This window comes from Ambystoma mexicanum, chromosome 9, assembly GCF_040938575.1.
Source record: "Ambystoma mexicanum isolate Mex_15411 chromosome 9, UKY_AmexF1_1, whole genome shotgun sequence".
Lineage (NCBI taxonomy): Eukaryota > Metazoa > Chordata > Amphibia > Caudata > Ambystomatidae > Ambystoma > Ambystoma mexicanum.
Genome location: NC_090931.1, coordinates 686,336,173 through 686,356,404, shown reverse-complemented (window position 1 = coordinate 686,356,404; position 20,232 = coordinate 686,336,173).

The window sequence follows — 20,232 nt, the reverse complement described above, 5'->3', positions numbered from 1 at the left end:
ATGTCAGATGGCAGCGGTACATTCCTCTGGATGCACATGTTGTGCAGCATGACACAGGCCATGGTGATCTTTGCCACCTTCTCAGGCCTATATAGGAGTGCCCCACCAGACCTGCTTAGGCAGCGGAACTGCGCCTTCAACAGGCCAAAGGTCTGCTCAATCACAAGACGGGTACGAGTGTGCACACAATTGTACTCCTCTTCATGGCTGTTCTGCGGGTTCCGCACAGGGGTAGTAGCCACGGCCTCAAGGGATATCCTCCATCATCTGCAAGCAGATACAAATAGGTGTGTGTCACTCTGATCTGCCACCTTCAGGGAGCATAGTCATGGCAGCAGCTATTTGGTGTGTGCATGCACATGTCCCTGTACGTATACAAAATAGTCAGCTAGATGCAATGTATACTGTAATGAGGTGTGGTACACTGGATGGGGTTGAATAGATGATGCAGGGTGTAATCATGCATGCTGAGTCAGATGTGCTGTGGTAGTGCGACAATGTTTAGGCTCCAATTCATGCTGTATATACTTCACTATGCATGGTCACACTAGCCACATTGCCACAGTTGCCATCCTGTTCAGTAATGCATTGCTTGACATCACCATGGTGGCCTGGTTGTGCCTCTTACTTGTTGTCTTCCATATGCATTATTTGGGATGTGTGACCCGGTAATGTGTCATGTTCCGTTTGGCTGGTTCAGGTGAGGAGTGTTTAGCTCTGCATGCATTCTCCACTCACTGGCTATTGCCACCCTGGTGAACTATCCCCCCCCCTTTTCCACCCAGGTGTACTATTCCCCCCCTTTCCCACCCAGGTGTACTATTCCCCCCTTTCCCACCCAGGTGCAGTAGGCCCCCCCCCCTTCTGCATCCGCACACATCAGTACTCCACAGCACAGCCATGGGACAGTTGTGCAACTCACCAAGCAGCCAGGCAAGTGGTCCAGCATGTCGCTCCATGTGACGGGGTAGCGTGGAGTTGCGCAGTACCATGGCATCATGTGTGGATCCAGGAAATTGGGCGCAGCAATGGGTGATGATCTTGCTGGAGTCACATACCATTTGCACATTGAAGGAGTGGTATTGCCTGCGATTGCGGTACACTGCCTCTATGGCATGGGGGACTACCAATTCCACATGGGTGCAGTCGATGGCACTGACACAACTGGGCATGCCTGCCAGTGCATGGAAGCCTACTTTGGTTTCAGCTATCTCCTGGGCAGTCCTTGGTAGGGATATGTGGGTGCTTGCGTGCTTCAGGAGGGCATCCAGCACTTGGTTCAGCATGCATGAAAATAGTGGTTGTGAAATGCCATGCAGCTGGCCCACTGTGTGTTGGTAGGTGCCTGTGGCCAGGAAGTGTAGCACAGACACCACCATTAGTAGTGGGGGGATGGCAGTGCGTATTTCGATGTGGCTGGCAATGTCGTTCTGTATCACGTCCACCATGGTGGTGATGGTGTCATGGTCCAACCGGTACAGGGTGTGGATCTGCTCAGGGGTTAGGTTAAATGGGCTGGGTCTGGTACGAGGGATTGGTGGCTGCCTACGAGGCACTGCTGCCTGCGCTGGTGGTAATTGCTGGGCCTGTCTCACCCTCCTTCTCCTCCTGCGTCTCCTCTGTGCTGCCTGTTGTTGCTGCTGGAGTTGTTGTTGTTGCTGTTGTTGCTGTAGTTGTAGCAGTGTAGGCATTTCCTCCAGCGCCATGATTGCAACAGCTAGTGGTAGCATTTTGGTGTAGGAAGGGGTGTGGTGTGTAGGTGTGCTCCTTTTGTACTGGGCCAGTCTACATTGACTCCACCTGTGGAGATTGTGTGCACCCGTGGCAGCTGCCTTGTATCCTGATTGCTGTTTGCGGGTGGTCTGCGATGCCTGTATGGCTGGCATCGTGCAGCCCGTGATTACCTGCTTCGCTATGCCGGTATTTGCATGTCTGCGTAGGTTGGAATTTCCCCCTATAACTGGCATGCTGGTATTTGCTCCCTGAAGGGGCGCGTGTATGCGCTTATGCCGCTATTAGTGGCATCGTTATTTAGGGTGCCGCTAATACCGGGTTTGTGGATCGGAATGCAACGGGACGGTAAACGATGCCGGTATTACCATACCAACATCGTTTTTGCCTTACCGGCAAACCTCGTAATGAGGCCCTTGGTTTCTACCTAGATTCCACTCTCACATTAAAAAAAAAAGTCAACTCCATGGCCTCGGCCACCGCCTACACGAACAAGTTAATTAGAGCAGCAAAGCCATTCCTTACCCCCAACAATTGCATTACCCTAGCAAAAGCCTTTATATTATCCAAACTGGATTATTGCAACACCCTACACATAGGCTGCAAAAAATACATTACTAACAAGATCCAGATCTTACAAAATAATCCCTTGAGAGCAGCCCTCAACATTCCCAAGAAAGTCCACATATCGGACTTTAGAAGAGCCAACACCTGGCTCTCCACCAAAGATAACATTCTCCTCAAATCAGCCTCCCTAACTCATAAATGCTTACATATGGCCGCCCCCCAGTACCTTACTTCCAAATTCCGGAGACAATCTACTAACCGCCCTGCCAGAACAGCCAATACCAACCTACTTCAAGTGCCTAAATTCAAACGCATGAAGAAAGGTGGTAGTAGCTTCCCGGTCAAAGCCGCCCAGAACTGGAACTCACTCCCACCCTCCTTAAGAGAAGACATGCCCTACCCACGCTTCAGACATAACCTTATCCAATGGACCAGAGAGCATGACATCTGACCCTTGACCCTCTACCACACTGCCTTACCACTACCCACTACTGCATATATTGTATATAGTGCATATAACTGTTGCCTGATGTTCTTTGCTATTATTTGCTCATTTGTATGATATAGGCCAGTACTGTTTATCAACTTTTTGTATTGCAATTCACAGCAATGTAACCTAAGCTGAACAATCCTCTTCTCCTTTCTTCTGCGCCCTAATACCCTTGGGTCTGGTGCGCATTATAAATAAATAAACAAACAAATAAACAATTAAGACAACTTCACTAACCCTTGGCCACACATGACTACACCCTTGAACATTCACACATTCAGTATCATCTCCATGGGAAGCCTTCAGCATGATCTGATCCGCTTTACGGCTTTGGCACATCCTTTCGGCCCCGGGGGTCAGGTGAGGATGGCTTTTGAGGACTTTCTGAATAGTATCTCTATTCATGGTGGGAATCCTCTGTTTGGTTTTGGGGGTGGGGGCAATTTTAGTATTACTTAAGATACACTTTCTGGCAGGCTCCAAAATTTGATTAGCAAAAACCTGATTAATGTTGATTTACAGAAAGTAATTTAGCTGGAGCCAAAGGAGACCATGCTGAAACCTAACATATAATCCCTAAGAGTGAGCGCACGTGCAGGCTCTGCAAATTGCCAGAATTAGAAACACTTTATCCACAGATCATCAAATGGCCGGGAGTTATTTATAAGAGAATGTTGTACTTTGAGAAATGTGTGCACTCTACAGCGGCAGTCACTTGTGGGCTAGAGTTACACAGGGGAGATGCATATGGATTATTGTGAGTGTAGTCCAATATTTGAAATTGGTATGCATTAAGTGATTCATTGTATTGAATCTCAAGATTATATTAGGGGATTTTTATTTTTACTCGGAGTAATGCACTTGGTTTAAGAATGTGTTTGTTTCTCCTTCCCTCTTTTTTTTAATCCTTTTTGCAAATACTATGGAAATGCTATAATAGTATTTGAACTGTATTGCATTGTATTCTTTAAACATTGTGTAAGGTTTGTTTTTAACCAAAAACACTATATATATAGTGTTTTCATATGTAAATATATATATATTTTATATGTGTATATATATATATATATATAGACATATGAAAAAAACTAAGAAAATGTACACTGAGGTGCCTAGGTCTCTCTGCTTTACCATAAACAAATATAATGATGCTCAACGTTCTATAGTTTCAAATAAAAAAATTGGAGGTTTATTGTTAAACAATTTTTAAATATATATATATATATATATATATATATATATATATGGAAGATGGAGCTGGATGCTACCCTCACTTCACATGATGGTGCTCCAAATTTAGCAAACATACGATATTCCTTCCTCCCCATGTTCAGCAGGTAATCTTTCAGCTGATGTTACAGCACCCACTATGTTTTTAGGAGAAGGCTTATCCTGCATCAAAGGGCATGTGACTGTCAGGTAAATGTGACTGGCTAAGGGATGGATGAATGATTAGCTAAGGATACCGCCATGATGCTCTTTAAGGCTGCTAGTAGTCGTAGTGCCTTTTAGGGTAAAAAGAAAAGCCCCGCTAATCCTTGTTTGCAAATTTAAGGAGCTTTTCTTCGCAAAGCTTTTGAAGCTGGATTTTACGCATGACTTCGGATGCTGCCTCGTTAAGGAACATATTAGATGTAGCTGGACTGCGCGTGGAGTCACGGTATGGGCAGGATCACACGCAACATTAACTCCTGCCACGCCGCCCTTCAGGATCCCTTCTCTTTGACCATAGAAAGCAGGCCTGGACTTGCCTCAGTGCAGGCTAATTTAAGAGCGTATGAAGATGCACCTGGCACTGGAAGGGCCCAGGTAATTACCGGAAGGGATTGGCAACGGAGCGCAGTGGGCAATTCGTGGCATGGCTTCCTTGTCAAGCGGCCATTTAATTCATTTCACTTAACCAGCCGCTCTCTGTAATCTTTCCAAGGTGTATGGGTTCCAAGACGACACGTCTAAGTATCAATATCCGAGAAGGCGAGTCATACGTTCTTTAGTGCAGCTCGTCGCAGAAAAATGACGCAAAACTGCGGTCAATCAGAGAGCGAATGTAGAATGCTAGCCATGTTAAGCTTAATTAGATGGCCCATGACGTCAGACATGCGGGGACGGCAGCTAGGGGTGGCTCCACATTGATGCTTTTATATCAGAACTCAGGGTCGGACTGGGGCATAAATGGTCTCAGGCACCCATAAAAAAAGTGGCCCACAGTTGCAAATGGCAATTCATTCCTTTACTGACAGACATTTTGACCAGTACCCAAAGGGGAGGTTTTTGATACAATGTGATGCAAATTGTGCATTTTAAAGAATATTTATTCAGCAACTCTGATCAAGACTACTAGCCCACTTTGACCAAAAAAAAACAGGCCCACACCAGCATTTTATGCTTCTAAGTGTATCCATGTTATTGCACCTTGCTGCTGAATCCCCTTGTGCAGCTCTCGGTTGGTTCACAGCTAGGTTCATTCTGTATAAAACCCAGCACACCCAATGAACAACCAGCAATATATATATGCCACCACAGTGTTCTAGGGTGCCATCCATGTGCTGCACTACCATAAGCTTCCCAGAAGGGGCAGCTACTGACCCATTGTCCATTTCACCTTCTGGTCTCTAGTCCGTTGCAAGGCAACCTCATTCATTATTTCCTTAAAGGTAATGTCTGGGTCTATACTGTCAAAATCATGGCAAAGCTGCCATCGGTGGTAGATGGAAGATGCAGTGGGAGGTAACATGCTGTCGATCACAGAATGCGAAAAGACAGCTTCATTGAAACACCCACACCCCCAGTTTATGGCTTAAAATGCTGGTAAGTGCAGCTGAAAACAAAATCCATGCTGAGCTTGTCTGAGCTTGTCTTAAAAGGTGTGAAGTTGGTGTCATGTGCTGCCACATTACACTAAATTAATAAAGCAACATCTTCCTTCTCTCTGGGGCCCAATCACTGTCCTTTAAAATGTCCATATATAATGCTAAGGTTGTATGTTTTACCTGAGTTAGTACATTTTTACCACCAATAATATTTATGGGTATACAGAAAGTTGAAAACATTTGATTCACTGGTGGTGTTTTTACCACAATCTCCAACATCAGTACTTACCAGTGGCATAAAGTGATTATCAATCCCACTTCTGCACCATCTGGCAGAAAGTAAATGATGGCAGAGAGGTGAGTTTATGGCCCTTGGACCGTGCATCTGTGAATGGATGGGATTACATCAGAATAACTCTGAGTCCAAATAAATAGACAAACTCAGAAGATGGCAAGTTACTGTTTTATTAACAATTATCTAAAACAGGGAGGTTACAATGAACATCAACAAACTTACGATCAGTCTCTCAATGGTTTCCACAAAAATACAATTCATGTACTCCATTATGCATCAGAGTGACATCATACTACGTGGCAATAGTGAAAAACCTATCAAGGGTCGGATTGGTTAAGGGAAACATTTGAATATGCAATCTTATAGGAGATAGGATTGTTATTGGCCATCCTTTATCAGGTGGACAACGTATGCCTACCTCTTCAAACATGGAATTTAAGAAAAAATGGTTACACCGTGTTTCATTGGTCTTCTAAGTTATAAGGTCCTTCATCATACGAACTAATACAATTGGTTGGCATGCTTGTGCCATATCTGGAACATTCAGTATGTTTAGCAGCACTTAAGCCATGACCCAGGTGGCGGGAGATAGGACATGAAGTTACCTCACCACCCAATTACCCCCACATCTCTCTTCACCCATGCCTTCTGCCATGAAATTGTCTTTGTACTTGGCCTTGCAGAATATTCTCATCCTGGGAATGCATCGGAGTGAGGGCACTCGCTTTCGTATCTGGAACTCCAAGTCGTACTCTATTTCCATCCTTGACTCACGTTACAAGAGACCACGCTTTGTTTCATTTTGCATCTTGTAAATGCTTTAAATGAATTAAAACTTGGCATCCTTTGTGTTCTTTCTTTCACCTTAACGTGAGAAAATTCATCCTCTGCAAACATGTTCTTCTTCAGCACTGATAGCTGACCTCGATTTCAAGGATCTTGACTTCAGGCTAGACATCCTCACCACGCAGCTTCAGCAACATGTTATTCTACTGCGGCAAAGCTTTTCATTCCCCTTTCATGGTTTTTGGCTTATTTATATCATGATACCAATGTCCAGTTTCTATACAATGGCGGTTCGCCTGCATTCTATTCACTACTCATAGTTAGTCTATATGATGATTTGATATACCTTGCGTTTCAGCATTTGTACATGTATCGAACTTCTGTTCTCTGCAGCATTTAGTTAACTAACATACAATCTTCTTCTTCTCCTCATTGATAGTCTGCTTGATTCTTTACTTTGTCATTTGTCCTCTAGGATACATCCATCATCTTCCTTCAGTCTCTCCGGACTTTGTGCACACTTTCTTATGATATCATCAGTTCATTTTCTTAGCTCTTTCTCATATTCCTTCAGGGATTTCCTCCTCAGGCTGTCATCAACTTGAGGGTACATTCAATAGGGTTGTCTCAATGGATATCTCCTTCCAAATACTGGCAGCGGTATTGGCATGTTAGCTGGCATCAGACAAGGCACGGTCTCATGTCTCCAATACCAAGGTGATAGGGGGGCGGGATATCCTGCGGATGTATACATCTGCTCCTCTACAGAGGGTTCTGCCACCAGCTGCATTTCTTCCATATTGATGGCTTGTGCATGGCGTTTATTGTTAGCAGGGTAGTGCATTCTGGGCTAGATCTTGACTTAAGTTATTTCTTCATCTGGAGCCTAATAACACAATGTGCGCCCCTTTGAAAATGGGCTCTTGTGCAGTAGGTCTAGCAAAGAGTGCACATTGGTGTTAGCACATTTAATTATTGACACATTGAACAGTAAAATGGCTCAGCCAATTAAATTCTTGTCCCAGAGATCTGTGTGGAACCTGCAGACAAAGTGTAAAATCCTGACATGACTGAATCCGCCCTTCATCCTTCTGTGGTTGTTAATTTTAGTACCATTTAATTGGATAGTAATAACATCTATTATTGCAGTGCTTACAAGAGACAGGATTCCAGTATGAACTGCTATAATACATCGTGATATTATCATGGGAGAAAGGACATAGGCCCTCTTTGTGAGCTTAGCTGTAGAGGAAAAAAGGGGCTGTAAAATAGTGGTAATTCTGTTACCACCAGTTTTACTGCACTAACACTATTTGAGACTTTTGGTGAAGCGGAGGAGATACCCCCTGCACTTTTCCGCCAAATTAGTGCCCATGGTCAATCCTCCAAATCCCAATGGAGTTGTATGGACTCCAAGAATGGGGACTAACTCCACCATACTGTTGCTTCTTATCTGGTGTATTTATTTATTTATAGCATTTGTTGATAGCGCCCAGACCCGGATGTATCACAGCACTAGATTAGATTTATTTTTTAAACATACCAGTTTTGTGTTTTTTTCGGATGTTCAGATAGGAGGGCTCATCTTGTAGACCAGGCGGCAGGGCATTCCATTTAGCCAGAATCTGAGAGGCATCAGTGGTGACCAGAGTTTAGCAGTATTAGGGAGCTACCTGCAAAGTCATAGTGAGTCCCATGGTATGCTCACACCAATCAGCCTGTGGAGCAGTACTCTGCCGGTGCACCACCCAGGAGGTGGCGTACGTGCAGACCACTTCTTCAGGGTGCAATTTGAAAGGTGGAAAAGAGGGTTCAATGGAACTCTTAGCAGCAGTGAAAAACTGCACCCCCCATAGAGGAGACGCGTCCCCATTCCAAAGGCGTTTCAGTGCACCTATGCTAAAAATGACAGTACAACATGAGCTGCCCTGGCAATGTTAGTAAAAGCATACTGGCAGTATGAAAAAAGAAGGTCATGCGCTCACTCTAGTTCCCAGTCAAAAATTCTTGATGCAAATAGTAACTGGGTTAAATCCCAACAATATGCAATAGTAACAGGGTTGAATCCCATGACGCAATAGTAACAGGGTTGAATCCCATGTGCTGCTGTTCAGTTCCTCTGTTGTTTTTCTCCTCCAAGTACTTTCTTGTCTCAAACAATCTTCAGGGAGGCTGTATACCTTTTCAGGTTCTTTTTTCATACTAGCAGTAGCTCAGCTTACCATGCAGAGGGTGCACCTGCTGCCAGCAAAATGAGATGTGCTTTTCCCGAGCGCCGTGGCAGTATCAAGGAATGGGGTATCCAGCCCCGGTCTGTGTCTTGCGTACCCTGCATGCACTGTACAAGATGCATTGCATAGCTTTGCTAATCTGGTCGCTGGGGGACATAATTGTGCATTCCTTCATTCATGCATTCAGCAACGATGATGGAAGAAAGATCGATGAGTGGAACATAGTAGTGAAACGATGTTCCCTCTGCCCATCCCCTTTTTCAGCACCCTCCACCCATGCCCCCCCCCATCCTCAAATGTCACCCCTCCCAGTTCAAAACCCATATGTGAGTCAGTCCTCCCAGGCTCAGTGGATGGTCCCTATTGACATGACCAACCCAGCCCCGTTTCTCCAGCCAATCAGTGACCACTTAAGCGCTTGTTTGTTTTCCTTATAGTTCCATGCTGTACTGCCGAGCTCAGAGCAGTGTCCCACGTCATGTGGCCAGCTCTGCTTCCTCCAGCCTCTCATGCAAATGGGGATTCACTACATAAGAACTTGTTTTTTTCCTCCCCTTGCAGTGCTCTTTTCCAATGCTCAGTGGGCGGTCCCTATTGACATGACCACTGACCAGCCCTGCCTCCACTGGTGTAACAGGAGCCCCCGCAGTCCCCGCGGTGCGGGGGGCCCCGTTAGCACAGGTCCTGGGAGGGGGCCCCACTTTAAAAAAAAACAGATTTTTTTCTAAAAAAAAAAAGTTTCTTTTGAAATTCACTCTGCATTCATAAAGAACATTTCTGTAACAGAAATCATTTCTTTATGAAGGCAGAGTGACTACAAATAGAAACTTTCTTTTTGAAGTCCGAGGGCCCCCTTACCCCATGACATGGAAGACCCTAGGCTGGAGGACTCCATGTCATGGGGTGGGGGGAGCCATATGCCTTCAAAAAGAAAGAGTTTGTTTTTGAAGTCACTCAGCCATCATAAAGAAATTATTTTGGTTATGGTTCGATCCTTAACTGAAATAATTTCTTAATGAAGTTATAGTGACTTAAAAAAAGAAACAATGGGGCTCATTCCGACCATGCCGGTCTGGAAACAACAGTGCTGGTAAGCTTACAGGCACTGTTGTTTCTGGTCTGGCAGATTACAGGTCTGCCTGGTAGGGCTGCCGTGCCCGACAGGTCTGACCCTGCCAGGCACAGCAGCCACGGTAGGCAGACCCGTCACAGAAGCACCGGCACCGTTAACAACAGTGCAGGTGCTTCTGTGTCCCCATTCCCGTGGAGTCTGGGGATTAACGAAATTACTGGCACCTGATTTCCCGGCCACCGGACTTGAAATAGCACAGTGGCACCGGGAAGTCAGGCGCTAGTAATTTTTTACGGGTCCGGCGGCAACCCGTAGGTAGCACCGGAACGGTTACCGCTGGACCCGTAATCAGCCCAATTTCTTTTTGAAGTAATAGGGCTCCCCTCAACTCCATGACATGTGTGTGTGGGAGTCTATGGTGAAAGGGTGCACACTCAAATGTATAGCTGGCTGCCTGTGTGAGTATATGGTGAAAAGGTGCACACTTAAATGTATGGATGACTGGGTGTGTATATGGTGAATGGTGTGTGTGCTTGTGTACAGGGGCACAACAAAACCTTCATTTCGGGGGGGCTAACCCTTCAAATGTTGGGAGAGGCGCTAACTTCACAGGCGGTGGGGAGGGGGTAACTTATTTGTGTGGGCGCATCCAAATTATTTACGCATTTTAATGAGACTATTCAATGTTACAAGCAGTTAACTCTCTCCTATACGTCTCCTGTTCCCTCTCTACCCTTCCAATCACTCCCCTAGCATGCAAGTACTAAACCCACATCACGATTTCAATTGCCTAAACAATGTGGCATTTGAATGCAGGTACTAACAGTGAAATGCTTTACGTTGGTAATTGCTGGGTTCTTGTTAACAGCAAAAACCAGGTGCCGTTTAAGATCTGTGTCCTGTTCGGTCCGGCAACTGCTCTAAAGGTTAGCCAGGTTTAGTCAATATAGTCCAAAATGTCAGGGGGGTAGTGCTGAAGCCCAGTCAACTCAATGGTGTTGCGCTACTACTTGTGTTTAATGCCTTGCTTACTCCTAGCCCTATTCTTCCTCGTCCCAGTACTTATGTATGAGGCAGTACTTGTGTGTGAGGCACTCTGCCTCATACACAAGTACTGGGAAGAGGTAGAGGTACATGGAGGTAATGCCTGATTTAGCTACCTGTAATCTTCATCACTCCTAGTCCCACTGTTCCTCATTCCCATTACTTACCTATGAGACAAGGAGCCTCATACGTAAGCTCTGGGACAAGGCAGAGGGACGTGGAGGTAATTCTGGGCTAAGGAGCTAATTGTGGAGGTTGGGGTAGTGGGTGGGAGGGAGAGGGGATGTGTGGGGGGGCGGGATTGTGTGATAAATCATAATGGTTGTCCATGTCCAGGCTAAGCAGGCATGATATGTGGTATTAGTGGTAAGAGAGGCATTTTGATGCAGCCAGTCTAGTCATTCCTCAGTTTGGTATGACTTTCTTTTAACTGGACATTTCTGATAAAGCAGTCCTGCTAACATTAATTACATGGATAGATTGGCATTTGGGTGCTGCCAGTCTAGCCATTTCTTACTGCGTTATTGTATATTTTTCTGGTCATCTGTGATAAAATGATATGATGTGATATAAGTCATTTATAACACGCCTGTACACAAGTGTACACAAGAGAGGGATGACAGAGGAAGGACAAGACAAACGATCTCACTAGGCCTTGTGTCATTGTGGGAACGAGAAGTGCAAGGGGAAAGTGAGGGGGGGAGTGCAAGTGAGAGGGGAGGGGAAAACAGGGCAGCAATGCTCTGAGTAAGTGCAGCCAGGGCAGAGCGGCTATTGGTTGTGCAAGGAGAACAAGGGACTGCTGGGTTACAGTTACAGCCCCTAAGTGCGTGGTAGGCACGGAGGCAGTTCAAGGGTGACCAATCAAGAAAGAGCCTGGACTCAGAGGGACTCTGAGGGTAGCCAAGCAGCCAGTGGGTACAGCAGACAGGTAGGTCGGCAGAGGGGGAGAGAGAAAGCAGCGGAGAAGAGGAAAGTTTTGAGCTGCTTCCGAAACTTCAGGTTGTCCGCCTCATGTTTGAGAGTGCCAGGGAGGCCATTTCAGAGGGAGGCACCAGCAGAGGAGAGAGGTCTACCCCCACTCTCTGCCTGGAGAAATGTCTAAGCCTTAGAGAGTTGGAGGTAGCTGAGTGAAGGGCTAGAGAAGGAAGGTATTTTGGAAGAGAGCATTGGATTTAGTGTGGGCCCTGGCCCCAGAAAGCCTTGTGGACAATGCAAAGGTTCTTGAACTTGATCCTTGCAGCCAGTGGAGAGATTTCAGGGCTGGAGAAATACAATCCGTGTGCTTGAGGCCATGGGTAAGTCTTGCAGTCCTGTTCTGGATTAGTTGCAGATGACGGAGACTAAAGGAAGACAGATTGAGAAAGTGGCTGTTGGAGTAGTCCAGCCTAGAGACAGTGAGCTTCTGGTGGAGAGTGAGCAAGGGAAGAGTCCCTTTCAGGAGGAGCAGCTGGTAGTGGGACTTCTTGGTGGGTTGCCAGACATTTCGTCGAAAAAAATTGGTCGACCAGACAAATGGTCGAACCAATTTGGTCGAAAACCAAATGGTCGAAATTTTTTTATTTTTTATTTTAACCCTTTTTTTTTTTTTTGGGGGGGGTCCCCCACCCAACCCCCTTTTTTTCTCTAAAAACCCCTTTTCTAACTAAACGAAAACCCGAAAAATAAATATATAAATAAAAAAAAAATTCGACCATTTGGTTTTCGACCAAATTGCGTCGACCAAATTGCAGTCGACCAGTTTTTTTTCGACGAGTTGACTGGACACCTCTTGGTGATGTCCAAGATGTGAGGAGAGAAAGAGAGTGTGGCGTTGAAGATGACACCAAGGTTTTTTGCCCCGCAGGGACGCAAAGGAAGAGGGCCCAAGGCGGTCTGCTATAGTGAGAGAGGTAACGCAGAGGGAAGGGTCCCAGTGAGAAGGATCTCCGTCTTACTGGCATTAAGGCAGAGATCGTTGGAGGCGCACCAATCCTGAATCGTGGATAGACAATCAGGAATGAGCAAGAGAGGAGAGGAGGCTGAGGGGAGCCTGAAGGAAAGCTGAGTCATCCGCATAACACTGAAAGTTAGAGGAGAAGGTATAGATCAGGGAGGGCAAAGTTGCCAAGTAGAGGTTGAAAAACCAGCGTGAGAGGATAGAGCCCTGGGGAATGCCACAGGTAGAGAGAGGTGATGGAGAGAATGGGACCAAGATGGACCTGGGAGCGGAAGGGCGGTCCAAGTGGAAGGAGGTCAGTCACTCTAGGGTCTGATCCGTGATGCCCAGGTTCTCACAGAGTTGATTGATCAGGATGGAGACGTTGACCCTGTCGAAAGCAGAGGAAAGATGAAGGATGAGAACAGAAGGAATGCTGGAATCAAGGTTAGAGTGCAGCACAGGTGTTAAGGAGAGCAGTTTGCACGCTTCTGGCAGCTCTGAGGCCAGACTGATGGTCATGGAGACAACCAACAGATTCAGTGTGGAGAGTTTGCTCAGGAAAGGGGTGATGGGGATTGAGCGATAGTTTGCCGGGCAGGTAGGATCAGCAGACGGCTTCTTGAGGAGTGGGTGCACAAGGGAGTGCTTAAAGGGAGAGGGGAACATTGCAGTGGCGAAAGAGTGATTACAGAAATCGGCCAAGGCTGGAGCGAGGGTGTCAATATGGGCTTTGATGGTTCTGGAGGAGCAGCGGAGCACCTGTTTGGATGACACTTTCATAGCTCAGAATTGTCTAGAAACCTCGTCAGTTGTTGTCAGAGAGAAAGAGGAAAAAGGAGGAGGAGAGGTAGATATGGCCAAAAGGGGCCGAGAGAGGAAGAGGAGATAGAGGACAGGATGTCCTGAGATTTAGCAGAGAAGTGAGAGGCCAGAGCTGTACAGAGGGCCTGGGAGGGAACAGGAGAGGTATAGACCAGAACAGGATTGACCAGTTCCTTGCAGATTTTAAAGACTTTGACTGTGTTGTTAGAGGCCGCGGAGACACATGCTTTAATGTGTGTTCTCTTCTTGATGAGTGTTATTGCTTCGACTGGCATTTTGCTGCAACCAGTCTAGGTATGTCTAACTGTGGCCTGGCATGCTTTACTGTAATGTTATTACGTGTTTACACTGGTCTACATTGTGCAGCCAGTTGGACATGTTTTCATTGTGGCATGGCATTCTTAATAGCAAAGCATTAATGTTCCTGTGCACTGTTGGTGACTTGCATGTATTGGATTGTGTTACCCTACAAAACAATTGCAAACACTCTGGCTTTATAGCCAATTTATCTCAGAAAGTGTGCTGTATATTGCAATAAAACACATATTTATATCTTTCTCCTAGTTCAGTGTGCAGCATATCCCTTCAGCAGCACGTTCATGCGTATTGTACAAGCGTGACAATCTAGGCCGGCCCAGAGTGTGGCACGACCCGTGATTTGTTGCCGAGTTGGGGGGCCCCCTCAGCATGGCTCGCAGGGGGGCCTCCACATTTTGTGTTACGCCACTGCCCGCCTCCTCCATCTTCTCCAGCTCTACCGGGACTTCTTAAACGATTGTTTTTTCCCCTTTACATTTCCATGCTCTTCCATCAGGTTCAGAGGAATGTCTATGTCCATGTGACCTGCTCTGCCTCCTTTAGTTTATCACACCAAATCATGACTACTTCAGGGCCTGTTGTTTTCCTTCCCTTGCCGTGTTCTTCCACCAGGCTCAGAGCAGTGTCCCTAGTCATGTGACCAGCTCTGCTTCCTCGTTTCGCGTGCAAACGGTGAATACTTAAGGCCTTGTTTATTTACTCCTCTTGCAGTGCTCTTTTCCAAGGCTCAGAGGGCGGTCCCTAGTGACATGACCACTGACCAGCCGCGCCTCCTCCATCTTCTCCAGCTAAATGGCTACTTTTTCAGCGATTGTTTTCCCCCCTTACATTTCCATGCTCTTCCATCAGGCTCAGAGGAATGTCCATGTGACCTGCCCTGCCTTCTTTAGCTTGTCATACCAAATGATGACTACTTCCGGGCTTGTTGTTTTTCTTTCCTTGCCGTGCTCTTCCACCAGGCTCAGAGCAGCGTCCCTGGTCATGTGACCAGCTCTTCTTCCTCCAGTTTCTCATGCAAACGGTGAATACTTAAGGGCTTGTTTGCTTCCTTTCCGTGTAGTGCTCCAGCATCCGGCTCAGAGGAGTGGCCAGGGACCTTTCGCTGAGCCAGAGGGCAAGGGATTAAAAAACCAAGCTTTGCCATCTTCATCTTTCCGTACAAAACCGTGACTCGCTCTGCCTCCTCCACCTTGTCCCACCAAACTGTGACTACTTCAGGGCTTCATCATTTCCTTCCCGTACAGTGCTCTTCCACCTGGCTCGGGGGAGGGTTTCAGGTCATGTGACCAGCTCTGCCTACTTCAGCTTTTCATACCAAACAGTGGCTAGCTCTGCCTCGCGCATCTTTGTGTAGCAAACAATGGCTAGCTCTGCCTTGCGCATCTTTGTGTAGCAAACAGTGGCTAGCTCTGTCTCCTCCAGCTTGTCTCACTAAACTGTGACTACTTCAGGGCTTGATCATTTCCTTCCCATACAGTGCTCTTCCACCTGACACGGGGGAGCGTCTCTGGTCATGTGACCAGCTCTGCCTACTTCAGCTTTTCATACCAAACAGTGACTAGCTCTGCCTCATGCAGCTTTTACCACCAAAAGGTGAGTAATTATGGACTAGGCCCCTCCACCCCCTTTCAATGCTCTTATGCAAGTCTCAGTGGAGCACATGAGCAGCTCCAACTCCTCAAACCAAACAGTTACTAATTAAGTGATTTGTTTTCCCCCCTCCTTTTTGGTGGTTTTTACAACAGGCTCAGAGGAGTTCCCCTGGTCACATGACTAGTCCTGTCTCCTCCAGCTTTTTCAGCTAAAACGTACGCACTGTAAGGCTTTTATCTTTCCCCTCCCTTGAAGTATTATTTTACCGGGCTCAGAGAAAAGTCCCTGACCACGTGACCAGCTGCAAATCATCCAGCTTCTCCCGCAAACGGTGATAACTTAAGGTTTTGTTTTTTCCTTCTAGTGCAGTGCTTTTCCACTAGGATCACAGGATTGCCCCATGTCATGTGACAAGTTCCCGCCAAACAGTGATTACTTTAGGGCTTGGGTTTTTCCCTGCATTGCAGTACTCTTCCACCAGGCTCAGTGGGGAGTTCCTGGACACATGAAGAGCTCTGTCTCCTGCTGACTTTCTCATCAAATGATGGCTAGCTTCATCCCCTCAAGCTTTTCCTGACAACCAGTGACTACTTAATGGATTGGTCTTTTCCCTTGTACAGTGCTCCTCCACTAGGCTTAGAAGAGCCTCTATGGTCAGGTTAACAGCTCCACCTCCTCCCGCCCATCAGCTAATCAGGCTCAATCTGCTATTTCTTATATCCAGTCTTCCCCAGGCATCCTCAGCTAAGGTACTGGCATCCTCAGCTAAGGATGAAATCAAGAACATCACTTGGCTGTTCCTCTTAGGATCTGCACAGAGCAAGTGCTCGAATCCCTGCCTCTCCAACATCAGGCAGACATTACAATGTGCCTCCTAGAGACACAGTCCATTCCCACACTAATGAGGAATCAAGGAAACAAAAGCTCACTGCACCAACGTGCCACACATACTCTTACTCTTACCCATATCCTCTTCATTAACATGTCATCTTCGCCACCCCAGACCCTCACAATATATTGTGGCAATAAGCCCAGAGACAGCGGGCCAATACCGCCCCAGGTAATGCCCCCGGGACCTGTAGTGTGGGCGGTATTGGCCCACTGTCAAGGGTCTTATAGCCATTAGTACCCCGGCCCGTTAGAACGGGGTACTAATTGCATTTTTTTCTGTTCCAAAATGCTACTGAGTTTCAGAACAGAAAAAAAAAAATAATCATATAAAATGACCAGCGGGAAAGGGAAAACGTAGTCCGTTTTCCCTTTCCATGGCGGCCATCGGGAGCGGACGAGCTGGGAACAGAAGTGTTCCCATCGCGTTCACTCCCGCGAAAATAAGAAAAAAGAAGGTATGTGTGGTTGGGAGGGTGGGGTGGGTATAGTTTGCAGGGGAGAAGGGGTGGAGGAGAAAAATATCGTACCTGAGTCACCGGCGGGGGGAGAAGGCAGCCTCCAGCCATGGGGAGGCTCGGAGTGGGGATTGCCCCATTTCGAGCCTCCTCATTGGCTAAGGGGCCACCGCGCCCTCCACCAGGAACAAAAGGCACGTACGTGCGTGGAAGGGATTCCCCGCCTGGTAATTTCCCAGCGAGGGCCAATCAGAAAGCTTATTGCATTCTGCTTGACCCTCGCCGGGTACTAATGTTGATTAATGCACACTGTCATCTACAATGCTGCTAACATATGTGACTTCATGATCACTCACAAATATTTCATTTTTATCAGCCCCCCACATATACTCATGACTTTGACATCTGCATGACACCAGGGTACAGCATCCAACATATTGACCACAAAGGGACGGTAGGTGAGGTATGGCACTTATACACACATTTGACAGGACCTGTTTTAGGCTCAGCCAAACAGCTGTGAACTCCTTAGAGCTTCTAAATGGCATCTTCCACTACCACATAAACAGACATGCACATGCCATCTGATCTACTGCCCACCATAATGACATTTTCCACCTCAGCATCAATTGCAAATTCAGGAAACATCGTACTTGGGGCCTTCAATCTGACAGGGAGCCAAACCCCAGAAAGCATCAGATACACGCTCCTACAACTCATAGATTCCCCGGACATAAAACAAGATCTATTCACACCTGGGGATGGGCCATTGGCCAATCAGGTGGCTCGAACAGCAGGCGAGATTATACATTCTGCTCCCATTCTTCCAGCCACCGAGGCCCTTTTTAAAAAGACATTTTATGTGGTGAGGCAACAGGAAGCCTCTCCTGTTGCCTCCCCATTCCCCTCTAAAATAATCTCAACCCCTTCTCAACCCGCTCCCTCCCCACTTACCCACAAGACCGGTGCTTAATGCACTGGTCCACCGCACCTCCAGCTCCGGCTGCCGCCTTGGAAATGAAAAATGAACTAAGTCCCCTTTCCCTATGGTGATGGCCATATTGTATTAATTATTTTATTTTTTTCATTTGGAGATTGGTGTCACTTATGGCAGCCAATCTCCAGAGGAAAAAAAAGAAAGCCATTCACACCCCAGATGAACTCCGGGGTGCAAATGGCTTTAACACCCCAGTGTTGGGGTGGGGGGGGGGCTTGAACATGCAAAGCTCGGACCTACTATGGCTCACGCTTCTGGGTCGTTACCGCCCATGCCTGCACCCCTGCCAGAGCGTGAAAGACATTTTAAACCCTACCCACATTCGAGGAAACATACTCTTCCTCGTCTTCTCAGCTTTCCCACCAATATAATGTCTTAGCCCAGTTTGGTGGAAACACCATGCTGCCACCCCATCCTCTTTAAACAAACCCTTCCATCCAACTAGGACAAGGTAAGTCCACCATGTCATTGTGTTGCTCCTTTAAGGACTTCCCCTTGGAAGTACTAGAATACAAACCAGCAACTCTAGCCAACCCCAAAAGACACAACGTTGACATTCTTTTATAAACTCTCAACCAAATAATAATGGACCTGGTTGATGCACATGATCCCATGCATCAGGGCTAAACCCTTTGCCCCTTGGGATTGGGAACAATGAACCAACAGTAAGTGCACCATTTGGTGACTCAAACAATGCTGCAATTAAACATAGACGCATGAAGACCTTGTCACCCTCAAGGCTTCATGCAATAAAAGATGGTCGAACATCATCAAAGCCAAAACCACATATCACTCATCAACTATCTCAAACCCTTTGCACGACCCGGTCATACCTGAGTCCACAGAAAAATATAGCATTATTAACAGCCTTATCAGATAGATTACATACAACAACAGCATAATACTGCAAAATAGAGCATGACCAGGACTCTATCCTGCAGTGCATAACACAAAACAGGACCGGATTCACTCACCGAACCACCAAGGAACTTGTTGCAAACTTTGTGTCGTAAACCATCCATATACACAAATGGCACCCGCACTGCTGCCATCCTGAGCCATACAAAGGGGGTGGTTTCACCCTTTCCCAATAGTGAATGCCTCGCTCATGCAAGTCATCTTCTCTAGAACCCTAAAAAGAGGACTAATCCATCCTCTCCCCAAAAGCCCAACATGGATCCAGACAAATTTGTAAAATACTGGCTGATTACTAGCCTCCTACTCATTGGAGAAATCATTGAGAAGACAATTTCCAACCAACATGATTGGATTAAAAAACATTAAATCTTTTTTTCAAACCGAAATAGTACAAAAAAGAATCAACATCCATGTAATAGATGATACTCTTCAAATCACGGACAAATGTGTCTCATGCCTCATGGTCTTCTTTGACCTCTTTGCTGTGCTTGACACCAGTGACCACCTCACACTGGCCAGCTAACTCACAAGCAGAATGGCAGTCTCTGAATTAGTTCCCAATGAGTTTTCATATTACCTCTCAGTCAGGCACCAACCCGTACAGCTGAGTAACTTCAGATCAGACATCTGCCTGGTCACCTGCAGAGTTGCACAAGGCTTAACTCTCTCCATGGTGATCCTTAATCAATACATGTAACCATTGGAATCATTTCTCAATGACCTTGACATCTCAATCTGTCAATAAGCAGATGATGGCAAATGATATCTAAACATCAGTGCTACCCAGGAGATCTTATGCCTCAGGAATTGCCTCACCTCCAAACAAGCCAGGATTCCAAGCACATTCCTTAAGTCCAGTCCCACAAAGAAGGAATTTGTCCAACTTGGCCACCCATCTAAATTAAAGGATGGCTCCTCTTGCTTCCCTCCTGCCTACCGTCACGCCTTTCCAGAGGCAATCTGGACCGCGACATTGCTCTTGCAGTCCAGGAAATAACTCAAGACCTCACTCATCAATCAGTACCTAGGCACTGCCTAAGCTGCTTGCATGCCCGCATCACATCCCATCCCATGCCACATATTGTAACCCCTCCAATACTTCATATGTTACCCTCAATGACATGTACAGTGCTCTGTTGCTTCCTAGCTAGTTTTGCAATATATGAAACCCAAATGTATTCATTCATATTCACTCATTCATTCAATTCATTCATTCACTCAAACAAACTCATTTAAAAAATCACTCTCTGACCAACTCCGTATTTTGAGTCAGATTTCATAAGCTAGCTGG